General features: G+C 39.4%; 1 long non-coding RNA gene across 2 annotated transcripts; it reads right to left on the bottom strand.

Moving 5' to 3' along the window:
* Window positions 1–272: 272 nt before the first annotated feature.
* LOC132681444 (uncharacterized) lies at window positions 273–21001 on the bottom strand. 2 transcript variants are annotated; one of them, XR_009611066.2, is made up of 6 exons: window positions 20765–21001; window positions 13575–13641; window positions 10177–10316; window positions 9765–9990; window positions 4772–4921; window positions 273–1132 (listed from the first exon to the last, which is right to left on the bottom strand). It is a non-coding gene; the product is annotated as an uncharacterized LOC132681444 (long non-coding RNA). The 2 variants fall into 2 exon arrangements; XR_009611067.2 differs by lacking the exon at window positions 9765–9990.
* Window positions 21002–21565: the final 564 nt, after the last annotated feature.

The following is a 21565-nucleotide window of genomic DNA, read 5'->3' as shown; positions in this document are numbered from 1 at the left end:
CTAGAAACAAAAAATGGCACTCATGTGCAATGATAATTTCAGTACCTGGGCTTTATAGTGTATCCCAAAGGGGAAATTTGGAAGGACTTTATGAACTTTATGTGACTCCCTCTAGAGTAGAATAACCCAGACCTCTGTCTGAACACATGCTCAGTTTCAGTACTCAACACTAAACTATGGCTCTGTTTATATAGATGAATGATGAAAACAGAAAAGACATTCACAAGAGAGACAGAAGTAAGGAAAATGTGCTTTCATTTACTTGCCCCAAATCATTTCTTGGGAGCTCCATTTCACCCAAAGACTTTTCTTCATCCAGTCACAGATTGAGGTGCACGTATGAAAGAGGGAGCCTGGAAGACAGTTCAAATACTTGCTTAGGCCCATGCTATGTTAATATCATCTGGTTGAATATTGCACAGAAAGCAGTGTGATTTTCTTCAAGGTTGTTATATCCTAGCTGAGAAGTAGACATCTGCGGAACAGATTTCATTTTAAGAAAAATAAATTGTTTATCAATAATGACTCTGAGACAGCCACGGAATCAGGGTAGCCATTCATGTGTTAATCTCTCAGTTACAAAATCATCTGGATCACAGCTTTGAAAGGTCTTCCTCCCTAAATTATTGATATATATTGGCCTTTCAAGAAAGAATTACACTCCCGAGTCCTTAGGTTTATTCCATTCTCTAAGACTAACAGCATTCATTATCCAGATGAAATACACATTTCTTCTCAACTGCGGGAGCTTTCCAGATCACTTTGCTCTTTGTCTTCCTCAGGCATACGGCCAATTTTCTGGGAGCCAGGGAGTCTGGAAGCTTCAGTCTTCCTTTCACACCTTTCAAAATGGCACAGTTAGCTTAGAGCCCAGTTGGAGGTCTTGTGGACTGGTTCTGGAACGTAGGTAGGTAGTGCAATGTTTGGGAGCAGGAGCTCGAACAGACAGTGCTAAGTCTAGCCTGGAAATGCCTGTAGGACGGAGAGGTGGTTTTCTGCAGGCTGAGCTTACATCAGAAACGTAGGAGCATTCAGTAACTTTCTTTGCATAAATTTGGAATGATAGGGCAGAGGGGCCATGGGACAGGTCCAGTCTGCTGGCAGAGATGTGCACTGTAGAACAGATTTTTGACTGCAAGAAACCAACCCCATCTAGATTAGGCTAGAAAGGACAGTTTATAAGGGCACAGGTTGTCTCACTGAAACTAAGAATGGGAATGCAGCTGGGCCTCTAGAAGGGACCAGAGGTTAGAAAGCCAGAACTGTTTTTGTTTTTTTTTTTTTTTAATGTCATCTTTTTTGGGATACCTGGTGGCTCAGTTGGTTGAGTTTCTGACTCCTGATTTCATCTCAGGTCATGATCCCAGGGTGTGGGATGGAGCCCAGTGTCCGGCTCTGAGATTAGCATGGAGACTGCTTAAGATCCTCTCTCTCTCTCTCTCTCTCTCTCTCTCTCTCTCTCTCTGCCTCTGCCACTCTCCCATGCACATGCTCTCTCTCTCAAAATAAAATGAAGTGAAATAAAATAAAATGTCATCTTCTCTAATTATCTTTCTCCATCTGCTTCATTCTTCCCTATCTCTGCAGACCAGCTTTTCTCTCCTTTTCCCATAGCTTCTAAATGTATATATCCTTGGTTCTAGTGGTCCACAAAAACCTGCCTTCTCTTTCTAAATACCCATTACAAATTCTTCTTGGAGAGAAAAACTGATTGGCTTGCTTTCAGCCAGGTGGCCAACTGTGGTCTCATCAGCTATGGGCCAGTGGGACGTTTGGAGATTCAGACATTTAGAGACAAATTTAAAAGCTTGCTGACCGCTGATATTCCTCAAGTGTAAACTAAACATCAGTGTATAGAATCTCAGAAAGTTAGGGCCTACAGGAAACTTGTTTAACAAATAAGAAGACCGAGCAAAGGAAATGTCTCATTCAAGGTCACAGTCAGTAAATGACAAAAGAAAAGTCGTTCTTCTATGACCAGGAACTGCAAAACCAGAGACCACCAGGAGTGAATAATAGTACCTGTTTCATGATATCCTTAATAGACATAAGTAGTATAATTTAAGGAGGCCATATTTATTTTATATAGTCATATGTCATTGCTATTTCTCTTTTTATTCAAAATGTAACTAGCAATATTAATTTCTCTTAAAGAGAAAGTAAAAATAACACAAAATTTTACATATATATATGTGTATATACACACATATATATATCTTAAAAATAAATATATCTTAAAAATTAACATTATCTTAAAAATAAAAATATGTATCTTAAAAATAAAATATACAGAAGCCCAGACCTTGGAGAGTAGCCAGGGAAGTTTTGTTTTGTTTTGTTTTTTGGGTTTATTTATTTACTTTGAGACAGAGAGTGCACAAGTGGGGCAGGGGCAGAGAGAGAAAGGAAGAGAGAGAGAAAATCACAAGCAGGCTGTGAGCTGTCAGCGTGGAGCCTGATGAAGGGCTCAGTCTTCCAAACTGAGAAATCATGACCTGAGCTGAAATCAAGAGTCAGACACTTAACCAGCTGAGCCACCTAGGTGCCCTGCAAGTGAAGTGTCTACAGAGAGGTACCACGGAGAGTTTGGAAGTTACTCTTCCATGCCTTTTTCATTGCATACATAACTGGGTGCTTGAAGGACCCAATAAATAGCATCCTTCTTCCTTGCCCAGAGTAATGAATAAATTGATAAACAAATGAATGGCCTACGAAAGCCAGAGTGCTACTTGTGTTAATGATACAGATGAGTTAGAGGAGGCAAATTAGTTTGAGTGCCAAATTTAGGAACTAACTGAACCCCATACTAGTCAGGGCTTCTATCCCAGCATCAGGCAGGAAGGATAGCACTGAGGAGCAGAAGAGAACCAGTATTCACAGTGGGTAGTTCATTTCCAAGAGGCAAAGGGGCAGAGTCAAGTCAAGAATTAATAGTTTATCCTCTCCCACATTGCCAAGCACATAAGTGACTCCAATCCCCTGAGGCAGAGTGAACAAGGGGCATAGAAAAGCTAAGAGTGTGACTCTGAGTCCCCTTTGCATATAAGGGAGCATCAGGAAAGAAAAGATGCATTTTTCTGTAAATACATACATATATTTTAAAGGATCATACTAGTATTTTCTGTCACTTGCTTTTTCCCATATAAATATAAATCTTTTTTTAAATTCTTTTAATGTTTTTATTCATTTTTTTTTTTTGAGACAGAGAGAGACAGAGCATGAATGGGGGAAGGTCAGAGAGAGAGGGAGACACAGAATCTGAAACAGGCTCCAGGCTCTGAGCAGTCAGCACAGAGCCCGACGCGGGGCTTGAACTCACGGACCTCAAGATCATGCCCTGAGCCGAAGTCGGACGCCCAACCGACTGAGCCACCCAGGCACCCCGATAAATCTTTGAAATCATTTACACATATTTCCTGACATGGTTATATAATTTACTTAACCCGTCCCTGTTCATTGATATTAAAGGTTTTGTATATTTTTACCACTGTAAACAGCACTACAATGAACACTCTTTTACCACGTTTGGCACATTAGTCCAGTATTCCTGCAAGATAGGTTCCAAAAGTAGAATTACTAAGTAAGACAATATACACATTAAACCTTTTATACACATTACAAAATTGGCCTCTGGAAATGCAGTATACTCCTACAGTCAGTTTATAAGAATTTCTACACCTTGTGTAATGGATATTATTAGTCATTTTCATCTTCAAAAATAAGATAAGCAAACCACTATACTTTAATTTGTATGTCTTTGATTACCAAACAGTTGTACACTTTTTCTATCAGAAGATTATGATTTAATTGATCTGATGGGATTGTAGTGTAAGCTAAGTGATAATTGGCTTTTCTTTTTTGTAATGTAATTGCCTGACTTAAGTTTTGATTATTGAGGCATTCACTTTAACAGGCAGCCACCTCGAAGATGGCTATTTCCAGTGGCAGTGCCAGCTGAGAGACTGGAAAAAGAGCTGCCCCCCACTCCCCGTCTTTGTTAACTTCCATACCTGGCCTTTCTGGTAGCTTGTTTTTTCTCTCCCCACATTTTATTTTTTATTTTAACGTTTACTTTTGAGAGACAGAGGGAAACAGAGCACGATTGGGGGAGGGGCAAAGAGAGAGGGAGGACACGGAATCTGAAACAGGCTCCAGTCCCTGAGCTGTCTGCACAGAGCCCTACACGGGATTTGAACTCAACGAGCTGTGAGATAATGACCTGAACTGAAGTCCCATGCTTAACCAACTAACCGCCCAGGAATCCCTCTCCCTATGCTTTAAATTCTCACTCTTATGTTTTAAATTACGAGTGAGGCCACGAGAACCTTGCCACCAATAAAAGCAGAACCCCAGACCCACGTGTGCTCAGGCCTACGCATGCGCCCATGCTCCCCTGCCCTCTGTATACCGCGACCCTGCCGTTGGCCCCAGCTCTGCCACATAACTTCCATGATCTGTAAGTTATAAAGCTTTCTCTTTTTCCCTCAGAGTTTCCTTATGGGTATTTCTGGGAGCGTCTTGCAATCAAAAGAACCACATGGGCCTATCGAGCCACAAGCGTGGATATTGATAGGCTGAGATCAGCACAAGAGCAGGTGTCAAATATTTACCAGGGTACAAGATGCCTTTAAGTATCCAGGCAGCAAATTTGGCTTTAAAACAGTGTGAAAAATTGATGGTGTTATTTGGCCCAGTAGGTATGTTAGATAGATTACAGTGTGTGATCTCAGAATCAATATTCAGTCCATATATTTGTGCAATAGATAATTACCATAATAAATGCAGACTTGACGTTTCAGTAGGAGGATGCATTAGGTCTGTGTCCCGAGAGGTTTGCTGAATCAGGAGCTTAGAAACAGTGGAGCACAGTGGGCCAACTGCCTTTCTTCTAGACTTCTACCCTTCAGTCTTCAGAGCGACCCTAAGACCACACCAGAACATGTAAGATTTTGTCTTCCATTCTCCTCAAAAGGAGTCCACATGTCATTGTCCTGGTTCTCTGCACACATTGATAGAAGTCTAACTCCCCAAGTGGCAGACATGGAGACTTTAGGTGTGGGTCTTAGATTTATGAAAGACTTGGAAATGTGCATTAATAATACAACAGAGAGGGGAAATGGGAGAGAAAGATAATAATACTATTAAAAGTAATGATATAGCAGTTTGGATTAGTTTAGGTTATATTTTTTAAAAAACTGCAATATATTTTCAGAAAAAAAATGATGGAAGTTCTATGTCTCTCATAAAAAGAAGTCTGGAGATAGAGAGTCCCAGCTGATAGGGTAGCCTTACTATGACATTAGGGACCTAGGATCATATCTTCTACTCAGTGATCCCAGCATGAGACTTACTCATTGTCAAGGTCTCCCATAATTAAATATGGCTATTAGATCGCCAGCCATTTCAGGAACGGGAAGGAAGGGAAGTCTTTTAAAGGTTTCCCACAAGTCCCACCTAACATGTCCGTTTAAATATCACTGGCAAAAAAAAAAAAAAATCATATGGTCAAAACCAGTTGCAAGGATGTGTGTGACCAACTAAAACACAAGGTTCTTTGTCTAAAGAGAATATAATCTCTGTCATAAATGGATGAATTTTTTTCTTAAAAAAATTTTTTTAATGTCTTATTTATCTTTTTTTTTTTTTTTTGAGAGAGAGAGGGAGAGGGTGCAAGTGGGGGAGGGGCAGAGAGAGAGGGAGACAGAGGATCCAAATTGGGCTCTGTGCTGACAGGCTGACAACAGTGGGCCTGATCTGGGGCTCGAAATCATGAACCACTAGAGATCATGACCTGAGCTGAAGTCGGATGCTCAACTGACTGATCCACTAAACGGATGAATTTTTAAAAATAATCTCAAAGTGGGGAAAGATTTTATAAGCATGACAATACTACAGTGATAAAAGATGAAATATTTTTTATAAACAAATTTTTAAAAATTGTATTGCAGGGCGCCTGGGTGGCTCAGTCGGTTAAGCGTCCGACTTCGGCTCAGGTCATGATCTCGCGGTCCCCGGGTTCGAGCCCCGCGTCGGGCTCTGTGCTGACGGCTCAGAGCCTGGAGCCTGTTTCCGATTCTGTGTCTCCCTCTCTCTGACCCTCCCCCGTTCATGCTCTGTCTCTCTCTGTCTCAAAAATAAATAAACGTTAAAAAAAATTTTTTTTTAAAAATAAAAAAAAAATAAAAATTGTATTGCAAGACCGCCATGAACAAAATCAAAAGGCAAAATATTAATGTCACAAATAAGGGCTAATTTCTATTCATAGAAGTAACTCCTGCAAATTGAGAAAAGCCCTCAAAACAAATAGAAAAATGTACAAGGGACATTTCACAGAAATGAAAATACATGCAGATGTTTCAAACATATGGCTCAAACAAATTCAAAACACAACTCCTTTGAGATAAACTTTTTTCATCCATTGATTGGAAATGGTTACAAAGTTTAATGCCACAGTGTGCTAGCAAGGGTGCAATTCACCAGGTGTTCTCATTTGTGGTCTTTCACATACTTACTTGTACCTTCCCTCATGTGCTCTAAACCCCTGATGCTGCCTGTTGCTGCCATAAACAAAATCTTCTGTGACCTTAGACTCATTTCTGAGGACAGGGTCCTGCCTCAAGCATGCATTTAAGTCTTTTGCTTTCTTTCCTAAGGCTTTTCTGATGTCTTATTAAGGGACTCTGGTCCTTAAAGATACAGGTTTACCCAGAAGTATGGGACTTAACACTTCTGGGTCAACCTTCAACCAATGAGTGATGAGAAACAAACGTTTATCTCAGTTGATCCTTGGGTGAACAAGTACAAGAGGCATCCTACACCCTTGTTTAATGTTCTGGCTGGCTGAAACCTCAGTTGCTCACAGTGGCTATCTCAATAACGCATCCTGGATTGGCTTTTCTCTCTCTCACTTTTCCTGGTCCTTTGGATCATCTCCCAAACTAATTACCTGTGCAGAAACTATTGTCTCAGTCTTTGCTTTTGAGAGTAATTTGAGCTCAGACGTATTGCTAATGGGATATAAATTGGTAAGAGTAATGTGACAATTTTTGCTATAATTTTTAAAAATACTGACTTAACAATTCCAGTTTAGAAATTTGTTTTAGGGACACCTGGGTGGCTCAGTTGGTTAAGTGTTCAATTCTTGGTTTCCACTCAGGTCACGATCTCATGGTTCGTGAGATCTTGCACTGTCAGTGGATCCTGCTTGGAATTCTGTCTCTCTCGCTCTCTTCCCCTCCCCTGCTCTCGTGTGTGTGTGTGTGTGTGTGTGTGTGTGTGTGTGTGTGTGTATGCGCTCTCTCTCTCAAAATAAATTTTTAAAATTTTTAAAAAGAATTTATTTTTTATTTATTTATTTTTTTTAACGTTTATTTATTTTTGAGACAGAGAGAGACACAGCATGAACGGGGGAGGGGCAGAGAGAGAGGGAAACACAGAATCGGAAGCAGGCTCCAGGCTCCGAGCCCTCAGCCCAGAGCCCGATGCGGGGCTCGAACCCGGGGACCGCGAGATCGTGACCTGAGCTGAAGTCGGACGCTTAACCGACTGAGCCACCCAGGCGCCCCAAAAGAATTTATTTTAAAGAAATATACTAATAGTTGAGCATGTGTGAAGTGATGGCTGTAAAAGAATATGCATCACAACATTGTATAATAACCAGGAATTTAAAAAAAAAACCAACTCACTGAATCCCAAAATAGGACATTGCTTAAGTAAATGCCAGTATGATTCATACAATGAAATAGCAGGTGGTAAATAATAAGATAGCTTTATATGGAAAGATTTTTAAAACTAAGAGCAATGGCATGCCTGGGTGGCTTAGTTGGTTAAGCGTTTGACTCTTGATTTAGGCTCCGGTCATGATCTCACGGTTTGTGGGTTTTCAGGCCCCGCTTTGGGCTCTGTGCTGGCAGTGTAGAGCCTGCTTAGGATTCTCTCTCTCTCTCTCTCTGCCCCTCCCCTGTTCTCTCCCTCAGAATAAATAAACATTTGTTAAAAATTCTAAGGTTTTTTTTTTTGTTTGTTTTTTGTTTTTTTAAGTCACTACTTTTTTTTTTTTTTAATTTTTTTTTTCAACGTTTTTTATTTATTTTTGGGACAGAGAGAGACAGAGCATGAACGGGGGAGGGGCAGAGAGAGAGGGAGACACAGAATCGGAAACAGGCTCCAGGCTCCGAGCCATCAGCCCAGAGCCTGACGCGGGGCTCAAACTCACGGACCGCGAGATCGTGACCTGGCTGAAGTCGGACGCTTAACCGACTGCGCCACCCAGGCGCCCCAAAATTCTAAGTTTTAATTTCTCATTTAATTAATCCTATAACTCTGTCTCAAAATAAATTTAAAATTTTTAAAAATAAAAACTAAGATCAATAGATAGATTAAATTAGCATTTTGTAAAATATATGTGTATATATACTGGCATATGTATAGAAGATCCTCCTGGAAAGAGACACAAGGATTTGACATCGGTGGGTTGTCTATAAGGAGAACTTGGCTGCAGACAAGTGTGAAAGAGAGAGACTTCTTTCTTTCTTTCTCTCTTTTGTTTTTTTGGGTTATTGATATATCATGAATTAGTATTACTTTGCTATTTGGAATACTGAACCCTGTCTGAAACCCTGTCTGAAGTGTCTATTTCATCTATTAACTGTGGTTTTTAAAAATTTATTTAAAAAATGTTTCAAAAGCTTCAATTACATATGGGCACCTGGCTGGCTCAGTCAGTGGAACATGTGACTTTTGATCTTGGGGTCATGAGTTCGAGCCCCACATTAGGGGTAGAGATTACATAAGAAAATAAAACAAAATCTTTTTTTAAAAGTTTCAATTACAGAAATTAGAATGAATTGTACAGTGAACCCTTGTGTGCTCATCATCCAGCTTTGAACAATTACCATCATCTTGCCAATTCTGTTTTATTTATCTCTCCACTTTCCCCCAGTGGAAATTCTAGTAAATGCACAAAGGAATACAAAACAATAGGGAATATTAAAAAGGAAGTAGATACTCTCAAAAGGGTTAAATTGGATGAATCAAATGAAGCCTAATATATTGTAAATATATTATATGAAATACAATAGAATATGAAAATAATAGATATTTAATAGTTCTTTAGAAACAGGTAAAAAATGAATCCTTGAACTGCCTAGAAATGGGGAAAATATGCTTTTAAAAAGATGCAAATATAATCAGAAAACATTCAATAAACCCAGTCCAATCTGATCTACATAAATAGAGCCAATCCTGGCTAAAACTAGAGTTACAGGTAAGTTGCCAGATTTAGCAAGTAAAAATATAGAATAGCCAATTAAATTTAAATTTTACATAAATAATGAATAATTTCTTAGAATAAGCATGTATCATGCAATATGTCCCGTATAATATTTGGGACATATTTGTACTAAAATATTATTATTTGTTTTATCTGTTACTTGTGTATGTGATAATGCCTGGGTTCAACCAAAAGGAATCAGAATTTCTGGGGTTATAGACTGGACATTACTTTTTAAAAAATTCCCCAGGCCAGAATTACCTACTTCATATCCAAGATTAAGAACCACTGCTCTAGAAAATGCTAATTTTAGCCAAATTAATTAGGTCAATTGGCATCAGGAGAGTTGACTTTAGGTGAAATGGTATCAGGTGAGCTAAATCCTCATTGCCACATTAGCATGCAACTTAGAAAAAGTTGTCCGTCCCTCTTGGTGCACTGTGTCCTTCTAAGAACCTGATTCACTTTGAAGCTGTTACTTATAGGCTCCCACCTTAAATTTGGCATCTGCCTCTGGCTGTTCTCTCTGGCATAAGTGAGGTCTCTTCGGGGAGGAGCACTTTTTGTGTCTCACTTATTAGCTAAGGCCTGGAAATGAAGATGTGAACGTTCTTTCCAACTTGGAGGTAGAAACACCCTGGTCTCAAGTCAGCGGTGGCTCCGAGATCCCCTTTGACACTTTTGGGCAGTTTCATTTTTCACTTGCATACATGGAGAAGCTGTAAGAGAGTCACTTGGTGACTTGCAAGTATCAGGGACAGAAGCAGAGGTAAACTAAGGTACCCTAACTCCTACTTGAATTGGTGTAAGAGAAGATAACATGGTGAAATTTTCCAGTATTGCTCAGGGTTGCTCAGAAAAACAGACTTTTACATTTCTAGCCTTTTCCCCAAACCACATGTCACCTGAAAGCACTTCTTTCTTCTTCTCTGTAGCTAAGGTACTGTATCTTTGTCCTCATCAGCTCCCAGTGGCCATGGTGGCAGAGAAGAATGGGCTGTTATTTGATGCCAGATTGAATCTGCAGAGATTCTGTGAACTGAGACTAGAGAATTATTACAGTGACTCAGAATGTGTGTGTCTATTTGTGATTTTTAGCATTGATAGCAAGCAAGACTTACTTTTAATTTCCTTTTAAATATTAGGATGTTTCAAAATGTCCACAGTTACTGATTAGGCCATTGTGTTTCAGATTTTGGTGATAGAAAGTAGCCAACTTTTAAACTAAAAAAAAAAAAAAAAAAATTCCTCTGGGAGGTTCTAACTGAACTTCCATATTTCAGAATACCCTTCCCAGCCATAGCAAAAACATGAGTATTCTTCTGCTCCATGCTACTTTTAAGACATTCTTGTTGCCTTCTGGTTGTCACAGGCCATTGCCGCAGATCAGAAGTGCTGGCAGCATTGGCACAACTGTTGCCCCAATGTTCTCATCTTTAGAGAAGCATGGGCTTCAGGAGTGGGTTTGTCTTCAAAATGCGTAGAAAGCCAGCACCTTGTGATTCCTCCTGCTGTGGGTAATATCTAAGGCAGTGGAAGGAAACTCTCACGTTAGATGGCAACTGCCCCATGTCTCTGGCCTCCAAACCTGCATTGGCAGGGGCCAGAGGGGGTCTCTGTGTAGCCTTGGGCTGAAGGGAAGATGCCAGTTTTAGTGAAGTGAGAGCCCAAGAAGTCTGAATGTTCTGACCAGATACCCCCAGCCCCCGCCCCGCACCATAACTCACCCCTGTGTCATGGCCTTACCAACAGTATCTCCTATTGCTACCATCAGATTAACTTCACAGTTGATGTCAGTTTCCAAATGTTCCAACTCCCCCATCAACTCTTTTTCCCCCAGAGAGTAACTTACATGTTGTTTTGTGGATTTCTTTTCTTTCCTTTCACTGTGCCCTCTGGTCAGTCAGCAAACTTCCCTATATCCTCAGCCTTTTTTTCTGAAAATTCACCTTCTGACTAAAAACTGGCTCTCCCTGAAGTCGTGACTTATCTTTATTTTTCTCAAAAGGTAGCTATGCTTTCTCTTTACCCCTAATACTACTGGGCCTAGAAAGAAGAAATTCTCTTCCTGCTCCTTGGTGCCACTTTCACATCACTCCACCTCCCTTTTGCTTAACAACATTCAGCTTGGAATTTCATGTCATGGAATTCTTCCACCTACTACCTCGCCTCATGGCGGCCATCCGCTGACCCCATGTCACTCATCCTCATTCCTTGAACATTTTAACTGCTGATTCTTCATCATGCTGTCCAGTGTTATTCCAGCCATAATTCTTGGTAACATCAATATCCAGATAGGTGTATCTTCAGCAGCCTCTCCGTTCCTTGACCTTCTCTCCTGTAGTTAGCCAGTACTCTACCCAACTCAGCCACTTACTCCCATCCCAAGTCAGATATAGATTTCATGTTATCATGCCTGCAATTTCTCTCTTAGCCATTTTGAGCATCCAACTGTCTGGCTACCCTGTCCAGTTTTTCCAGCTTACACCCTCTAAGAGCCTAACTTCAAAAATCACTTCACCATTCCAATACATAAAATCCATTAGTACTACCACCTCCATGTCCTTACTTCACCTTATCCAGCTAAAATCCCACGGCCAGTCATTACAATCATTCCATTTCATACACCCTTAACTCCCTGACCTTCTCACACTTTAATATATATACATGCTTCTAAAAATCCTACTATTCATAAATCCAAACTTTGCCAATACCAGCCCTGTATACACATTGGTTAAAGTGATAGGAGAGGGCTGCCTGGCTGGCTCAGTCAGTGGAGCATTTGACTCTTGATCTTGGAGTTGTGAGTTTGAGCCCCATATTGGGTGCAGAGATTACTTAAAAATAAAATCTTTAGGATCACCTGGGTGGCTCAGTTGGTTAAGCATCCAACTTTGGCTCAGGTCATGATCTCATGGTTTGTGAATTCGAGCCCCAGGTTGGGCTCTTTGCTGTCAGCACTCAGCCAGCTTTGGATCCTCTGTCTCCCTCTCTCTCTGCCTCTACTCTGCTCGCATGCACACACACTCTCTCTGTAAAATAAACATTAAATAAATAAATAAAATAAAATCTAAAAAAAAACAGTGGAGAAAATATCACAATATTTCTTGCTGTTCTCACTTTCTATTTGTAATTACAAATTTCAAATGGCCCTTAATGCTGCCTCGTGATCATACTGTGTTTTCCTAGTCCATTAGTCCTCCTACCCGCATCCATTTGCTGGGACTACTTCTTACTCTCTGCTCTTTTCTCAACCTTTAGCACACGCCCATATTCTGTATCAGTAGAGCATCTTCTTTATTCACTGATAAATGAAGCAATCGGAAGACTGTGTCCACAAATTCACACCACATTGACCTTCTGACCTGTCTTTGTTCCCTTGTACCCTGCCTCATGTTCTGTGGTATTAAATCGTCCATGCTCCTTGCTAAGGCCACCCTTCCGTGAGTACTCATATCCCCTCCCATGTCATATCTTCAAAGACATTGCTTTCTGCCGCCCCTGTATTGCCAGTTTTCTCCTTTCTACAGGATATTTCCCACCAGCATACCGGCATATTGTTATTTCTTACATCTTAAAATAACCATTTTTTGACCCAATTTTTCCTTCTAGTTACTGCTCATTTCTCTCTTCTTTACCAAAAAACCCCCCAAAAACAAAACCAAAAAACTTTCTTGAAAGAGTTCCCTCTACTTACCCACCCTATTCCTTTTGTAATCTTTTTTCCCCAAAGTTTTAAATAGTTACATTTAAATAATTAGTACTCATAGCTATTGACCATAAATTCAAATTATTTCATTTGAAACCACTGTTTTTCATATTAGAAATTAGAATCTGGCCTGAAGAGAAAGTCACAATGGCTCAGATTTATTTTATTTTAATTTTTGTTCTATAAAAAAATCAAACCTATTGAAAAGTTGACAAATTATTAAGGTTAAAAGATAAAATTTGACATTTAACCATAATAGTGAATAAAAATCAATTTCAATGTAATTTGAAAGTCACTAAAAAGTATTGAGTATATAGGTCATCCTAAAGGAGAGAAAAATAATGATAGTTTATTCCCTTGCTCACAGAGTGCTTCAAATGCACTACCTTTCTGTTGTATCATTGCCTCCAAACCTTTGTACATGCTTTTCCCTATTGCTAGTCACTGTTTCCCTTCCTGGATAACTTGTCATCTTTCAGAGCCCAGTCTTTCCCAAACTTCCACCCCAAACCTGCAGTTCTGAGTTCTTTTATCATACTATTGTCTTCTTATGGCAGTCTGTAATGTATTTATTGTAACAGTTACCTATCTTACCTGTTAGGATCCAAGTTTTGTGAGGCTGGAATGGTGCCCATTTCATTCCACATCATGTTTTCTGATCCTAGAATAGGCCAAACACACAGAAGGTGCTTAATAATATTTAGTAACTGAATGACTATAGTGCTGATTGTTACATGAGATGAAACAATCTTTGGAAGAAAAGTCTCTCATTTTAACACTTCTGTGAAAAAGAGCCAGCACAGATTATTTAGTGATCATGTTCTAAAACTTATTTATTGGACCCCTGCAAAGGATTTAAGAGCTCAGTGAAGTGGACACCTTGTAAGATTGGAGACCTTGAGATCACAATGGTGATGACTGGAAACAGCCTCATGATGGTATAAATGCAAGTAATATAATGAACTAGTTTGCAAACATCAATGCATCATATGGAGGTCTTGGAAAATGCTTTGAAAGCCATTGGTTTAGATAAAATACGAAGTTCAGCAAAAAGCTCCCCCTAAGGAAGTTTATATTTCTATTTCAAGGCACAGAGTAGGCATCTGTAACTACTTCAGAAGAGGGGAGGAATTTAAAATTATGATTTTCGTTATTGCAAATTATGGGCAGAGAATATGGTAATGTCTTCAGAGCTATGAAGAAACTGTATCAGTGTTTCCCCCCAGCAGCCACCATTACAGTGAATCCATCTATATACTTTGATCTCATATCAAGAAGTTGTGAATTTAGAAGTTTTACTAATTTGTTACATAAATATAGACCATCAGTCTTGGCAATTCATATAATCTCTGCTTCAAGTAGCATTATTGTTATTTTTAAATTTTATTTATGTATTTTGAGGGAGGGAGAGCAGGGGACCGGGAGAGAGAGAGGGAGAGAGAGACTCCCAAGCAGGCTCTGCACTGTCTGCATAGAGCCCAATGAGGACTGGGCTCAATCTCACGAACCGTGAGATCATGACCTAAGTCAAAATCAAAAGTCCAGTGCTTAACCAACTGAGCCACCAAGGTACCCTTCGAGTAGCATTATTTAAAAGGAATCCAAGCTGAATAATATTTTCATAATGGATTGTCACATTAGATCAGGCTTTTTTTTTTTTAATTTTTAATGTTTATTTTTGAGAGAGAGAGAGAAAGAGAGAGAGAGTGAGAGCGGGGAGGGACACAGAGAGAGGGAGATACAGAATCTGAAGCAGACTCCAGGCTCTGAGGTGTCAGCACAGAGCCCGACACAGGGCTCGAACTCACAAGCCATGAGATCATGACCTGAGCCAAAGTCGGATGCTTAACCAACTGAGCCACCCAGGCACCCTTAGATCATGTTTTTATTTTATTACTTTATTGAATCTGCTCTGTCAAGGTCACAAGGAACCTTCATCTTTCCATCTCAAGTTGTATTTTACTAAACTCTCAGGAATATTTCCTTCCTCCTTGAAACAATTTCTCCACATGACTTCCAGGGCACATTCTCTCCTGGGTTTTCTCCTACCACACTGGCTACTCTCCTGAATCTCCTTTGCTGGCTTCTCCTCATTTTCTAGACCTCTAAATGTCGAAGTACGCTAGGACTAGCCAATCTTCTCTGCCTTCACTAATTCCCTAGATGATCTCATCCAGTTTCATTGCATTTTAAATATAGTTTTCCTAATCTTTACTCTAAAATTCTTTTTAAAAACTTTTTTTTTCAACGTTTTTTATTATTTTATTTTTGGGACAGAGAGAGACAGAGCATGAACGGGGGAGGGGCAGAGAGAGAGGGAGACACAGAATCGGAAACAGGCTCCAGGCTCCGAGCCATCAGCCCAGAGCCTGACGCGGGGCTCGAACTCACGGACCGCGAGATCGTGACCTGGCTGAAGTCGGACGCTTAACCGACTGCGCCACCCAGGCGCCCCTAAAATTCTTATTTCTATATGTGATATCTCCCCTACCTCCTCAGACCCAAATATTCAATTGCCCAATGAAGATAACTTTATAACTTTAACAAGCCTTTCAAATTTAACATGTACAGAATTCTTGATTTTCCATCCCCAGATTAACCCTGACTTCCCCATATCAGTAAATGGCACCACCAATCACCAAGATACCCCAAACAGAGGGCCATTCTTTATTATTTAACATTCCACATCCAAATCCATCATCAAACCATGTCAAAAAAATGTCTCAAATCCAACCAATTTTTATTAACTCCAGTACTGTCATCCTAGTTCACACTATCATTGTCTTCTGACTATTTTACTGCAATGGCAGTAAACTGGTCTCTCTTCTTCCACCCAGACAACAATCAGACTTGTCTTTTTATCACATAAATAAAATATCCATTCAAAACCCTCTGTTGCTTTCTCATCATACCCTTCTTCTTTATAACACTTGCCACCTCACATAATATTATGTATCAATTTGTAGATGCCCTAAACATAGGGACTTTGTATTATTCATACTGTGTACCCAGAGCCTAGAAGAGTACCTGACATTTAAGGATGATCAATAAATATTTGCTGAATAAATAAATGAATCACTACGTATTTAAAAACCTTTGGTATATGATATTATAACCTGGTAAAACAGAGATTAAAAATGGTTGTCTGATGATACCTGTCTTTGTAACTAAATCCTAGGATCAGACTTAGAGATCTATGCACCACATATTTTCTCACATGCTTATAACAAAGAATTGCCACTTTTCATCCTTGATTATCTTTTCTTCAGCAGCATGAGCCCTGTGATATCCTGTTTTGTAGCAGGAGGTAACTTATAAACTATCCTTATAAGTACAATAAAAAGATGAAGATATGTTTGTGACATATATGGGTCTCTATCTGTAGGCATCATTTTTTTGCAGTGAGTTAGTATGATGGAGAGCTTAAAAAATCTATGCTGTGATTCCTTCAGAAATTCCCCTCCTGCAAGACACAATATATACTTTTATATGATAAGGAAAGATAAAAACCAAACAGAGCTAAGTGTCAAAACATAAACCTAAAATCATAATCATTTATTTATCCTTTCCACTAATACTTTTTGAACTAAAGTGTGCCAGGCATTATGCTAAGCACTGGGGAAACAGCAGGTAACAAGACAGATAGATAGGGTCTGCTGTCAGAGATTTATACTAGAGTGAACAAGTAAACAGATATATAAAACAATAAAAAATTATGAGTAGTGCTTTTAAGGAAATAGACATGATGCTGTGCTAGAAAAAAGAGGGGGATTGTGGTAGGCAGAATAATACCCCTCCAAAAGATGTCCCCATTCTAGTCCCCAGAATTTTAAATATGTTATACGTAAAAAACGAGAATTAATATTGTTAATCAGCTGACCCTTCATATCAGGAGGTCATCCTGGATTATCTGGATGGACCGAACATTATTACAAGAGTGGAAGAGAGAGACAGGGGAGAGAATGTCAAAGTCAAGATTTTAAGATGCTGCACAGCTGACTTTGAAGGTGGAAGAAGGGGTCACATGCCAAACAGACAGGCAGCCTCTAAAATCTGGAAAAGGAAAGGGAATGGGTTCTTCTCTGCCACCTCCAGAAGGAAAGCATTCCTGCTAATACCTTGATTTTAGCCCAGTGAGACCCATCGTGGACTTCTGACCCTCAGAAGTCTAGGATAATAGATTTGTGTTGTTTAAAGCCATTATATTTGTGGTAATTTGTTACAGCAGCACACAGAGAAATAACACAGGGACTTTAGACAGGAGAGTCAAAGCAAGCTTCTCTAAAAAGATGTTATTAATCTGAAAGTGGAAGGGTTACAAGAAGCATGTCATGAAAAGAGGTGGCAATAATGCATTTGAAGCAGAGAAAACAGCAAGCCCAAAGTCTCCAAGACAGAAAAGAGATTGATAAGTTCTAGACACTGATGAAAGGTCAGAGTAATTCAAGTCTAATAGTGAAGAGAGAAAGTGGTTAATAAGAGATTAGAAATTAGGTAACATTAGTTTATTCAGGCCCTTATAAGCTATACTAAGGAATTTAGTGTGTGCTCTCAGTGTAATGGTAAGACATGGAATGGTTTTATTTTTTTTTTAATTTTTTTTCAACGTTTTTTATTTATTTTTGGGACAGAGAGAGACAGAGCATGAACGGGGGAGGGGCAGAGAGAGAGGGAGACACAGAATCGGAAACAGGCTCCAGGCTCCGAGCCATCAGCCCAGAGCCTGACGCGGGGCTCGAACTCACGGACCGCGAGATCGTGACCTGGCTGAAGTCGGACGCTTAACCGACTGCGCCACCCAGGCGCCCCCATGGAATGGTTTTAAATATAAGTATGAAATTATCTGTCTTGTGGGGTTTTTTTTATTGCAGTGTAACATAATCAGCGCATACAAATCATAGTGTATATATAGCTCAAGAGATGTTTACAGAGCAAACATACCTGTAACCACCACCCAGATCAAGAAATAGAATATTACCAATACCCTTGAAGCCTCCTTAGAGCTCTCTGCTAGTCTTTATCTCCACCAAATGGAACTGCTATTCTGACTTTTATCATCTTAGAGTAGTTTTTCAGTTATTGAGTTTTATATAAATAGAATCATACAAAATGTTTTCTTTGGCTTCTGATTTTTTTTTCTGCTGGACATTACATTATGTCTGTGAGATTTTAGGCATACATAATTTTAAAAAAATGTCAGTGCTGTATATATTTCTGTATTTGGTAATAACAATATATTTTCCACTATACTGTTGGGGTACATTTGAAGTGCTTCCAAGTTTGAGCTATGATGAACTTTCTCGTACATGTATTTTTGTATGCACATATAAGCCTTTCTATTAAGTATATACCTAAAGAGTGCAATTACTGAGTTGGAGGGTATACATATATGGTACTTTACTAAATGCTGCCAGTTTTCCAGAATGATTGTACCAAGTCACACTCTACCAAGTCACACACATTACCAGAATGTGCGGTAGTTGAAGTTGTCCCATCCTTTCCAACACTTGGAAATGTCATGTTTTATTATTAATTAATCAAGTCATTCTCTTGGGTGGGTAAAGGCATTTTACTGTTGTTTAAAATTTCCTTTCTTTGATAATTAATGATGTTGAAAAGCTTTTTGTATGCTTACTGGCTATTAGGTTTTTTTTTCTTTTATTAAGTGCTTGTTTGCTAACTTACTACTTAGGTTTTTAAAAGGTAATTCTGTCTTCCATGGGAAGATTATAATTATAGTTAGAATTATATAGGCATTTTTAAGCACTTGTTTAGATCTTGGTACAAGATGAATGAAATTTGGTATATGCATAGAAAATTTATATTATAAGTGCTTATGTACAGAGGGCATGCTACAAAAACACAAGTGTTCAACATACCATCAAAGTGTACTTTATCTCTAAGACTAACCATGAAATTATGAGTCAAATCATTCTTTCTGAAAAGTGTTGATCTATCTTGTTAAGACCTCTTTCTCTTGCCCCCCAAAATAACCAACTTTAAGAGTTTGATACTCTTTCAGGAGTTGATTTTATTAATGAAATGGTGTCCTTTAAAAATTAGCTTTACAGAAATTTAATGATTGAAGGAGAGAAACTGCAATGCCACATAATATTTAGTTTAATGGCCTCCAGAAAAAATTAATTTTGCTAGTTTGAAACTGAGTTAGATGAATTCTGAGACATAAATATACAGAGGAGAAAGGACATGTCCAATTAATAGGATTTCTGGCTGCCTGCCCAAGGAGATTCTGCAAAATCCTACAATACTAGGTAAAACGCCCCTCTGGAGCAAATACTGTGTTTGTTGAGAATGTGGAAGGCTCTGCCCAACAATAAATTAACTTTGTGCAGCATGCTTTATTGCTCTGCCCTGCATTCTGGCAAGCTTTCCTCTCATTGTCCCCCCGCCGTGGCTTGCTTTGCTTGTTTTGTATTAAAGATGACTCAGCCAGACTCCTAGTCTTTCCTTTCATCTTCTCCTTTCCCTACCCCTCAACCTCCTATTTTTGTTCCTAGAGTGGCAAAGCCAGGGCAGAGCACCCCCCCCCCCCCAACCTTTTTTTTTTGTGTGTGTGGCTGATGTTCCAGCATACTGAGCTATTGGTCCTGAAAAGTCAACTGCTTTTTTTTCTCTTTGGAACTTTCACAGGTTACATTCCTCCTCTAACTAGGTTACCCCCTGGCCCCCTTAATTCTCTGAAGCTAGTGATCCCAAACATACAGTTCCTAGGGATGGGGCTGTTTTTCATCCCTGCCCCCTCCTGAACAACCACTGCAATCCCCTTTGCAGCCTTAAGCAAGGAGATACAAGAGCAACCACAGATCCAAGGGTGGCAGGGCGGGCACTCTGCCAAGCTCTGTGTGCTACTATCTTTCCACCACACCTCCCTCAGTATATTTGAGGAGCCTAGAAAATTAATGTCTCCTGGGCAAGGGGAGAGGGGTGGGGGTAGGGGAAGGAAAGAGGGAGTGTCTTAGGGGCGGAAAATGCAGTAAATTCGCCCTCTGCTGGTTAAAATTCTGAATTAACACCGCCAAAATAAAGTGGGAAAGAGAAAGAAATCAGTTTAACGTGGATGAATTATAGCTAAAACTAAGCTGAATTTAACCTATTTGTCCATCTTAAACAGCTCCTTGTTCCTACTTGGCCGTACCTGATGCCCCAGGACTAGGATTTAATTAGACTCTGATTCTAAGCCCTAGTCTCAGTTAATATGTTATGCTGTCCTGAGCCCATTTTCATTTGCCCTTGAGTTTTTGCCATTCTGAGACACGAATTAAAATCCACAAACATGCTCTTTTTGTCTAAATTTGTTGCTAAGCAACTGGAAAGATAACACCTAAATCGTCACTTCTTGGGCATACTTGTGCTTCAGTCCAATCAGTCCCTTTGCCTAAAACAGTTCTTTCATGCGAACAAAGCTGCTTTTTGTGTTTTTTGAGAATAATTAATTGGCAAACAATGCAGAAAAAGCTATCTAGCCTCATGCTAATTTCTTGAGAAAACTGACAAGCAGCTTTGTGTAAGACGAGGTATTGGCCGCCATAATTCACACAGACTTTTGTACCGCCTTTGATGTCTTAGGCATTTTGTTGGAATAAACCAACACACCAAGGTTGGATGATCTAATGTCTGTCACACACGAAGACAACAATTACAAGCATGCACTTAGAATCTGGGAGTAGAGAGAGAAAAAAGTCAACATTTTGCAATAAGGGATATTATTTAATATCAGCTGGTTTCCTTGCCAGCCTAAATATCTAAAATCAAGGGGTTCTTACCCCCTCCATATCTGGCATTGTAACTTAGTCAGTCACACGGCCCTTTGAACCAGTTGGGATTGGCCAGTTCCTTTGTCAGGTGAAAACCTCTGCAGCAAGTCATGAGACTAAACTGGGCGGTGTCGCTGTCCGCGTCTAGGGTGCTGAACTTTAGGCGTGGCTAAAGAGGTTTCCTTTGCATGACAACTTCCGGTAGGGCGGGGTTGGGGTCGTGTGCCAAAAAGTGGATCCATCTGCCACCTGGTGGTAGAAAAGGAAAATGCTTTTGATAAAGTTTAAAGAGGACTTTGGATTGAGACCCTAAACTCTGAAAAAAAAAAAATTTTGGAAAGGTTGGAGATCTTAGACCTCAGGAAGTGGGTTTTGGGAGATCTGCCTATTCTTAAAATCCATAAATATATAAAGGAGAATTGAGAATTTTCAGAGTTATCTCGCTTCTGTCCAAGAAAATAATCTACAAATACATTGGTTTTCCCAAGCATTTCTTTCAACACACCTTTGTTACCAGATAGGTATTTGAGAAATATTTGTACATATAGGAATTCAGAAATATTTACTAAAAATACTAAAATAAATGCTCTATCTTATGAGCCACATACATTCAAGAAATCATAGCTGAGAGTATTGCTTTGATTTCAGCTTCTGGGAGGAAGAAAAGTGTACTTATATTTAGATGTGGTAATATGTAATAGGAGTTCTAGGAGTAAAACTTGTTTTTTTTTTTCCATTTTCTTCCTTTCTTCCTTTCTGATATAGGCTATCAGAAGGCTGAAAATAATAGGGTTTTTTTGGTATGCTTAT

This window comes from Panthera onca, chromosome A1 (assembly GCF_046562875.1).
Source record: "Panthera onca isolate mPanOnc1 chromosome A1, mPanOnc1 haplotype 2, whole genome shotgun sequence".
Taxonomy (NCBI): Eukaryota; Metazoa; Chordata; class Mammalia; order Carnivora; family Felidae; genus Panthera; species Panthera onca.
Note: the sequence above shows the minus strand (reverse complement) of the source record. Positions and strands in the feature narration are given on the sequence as shown.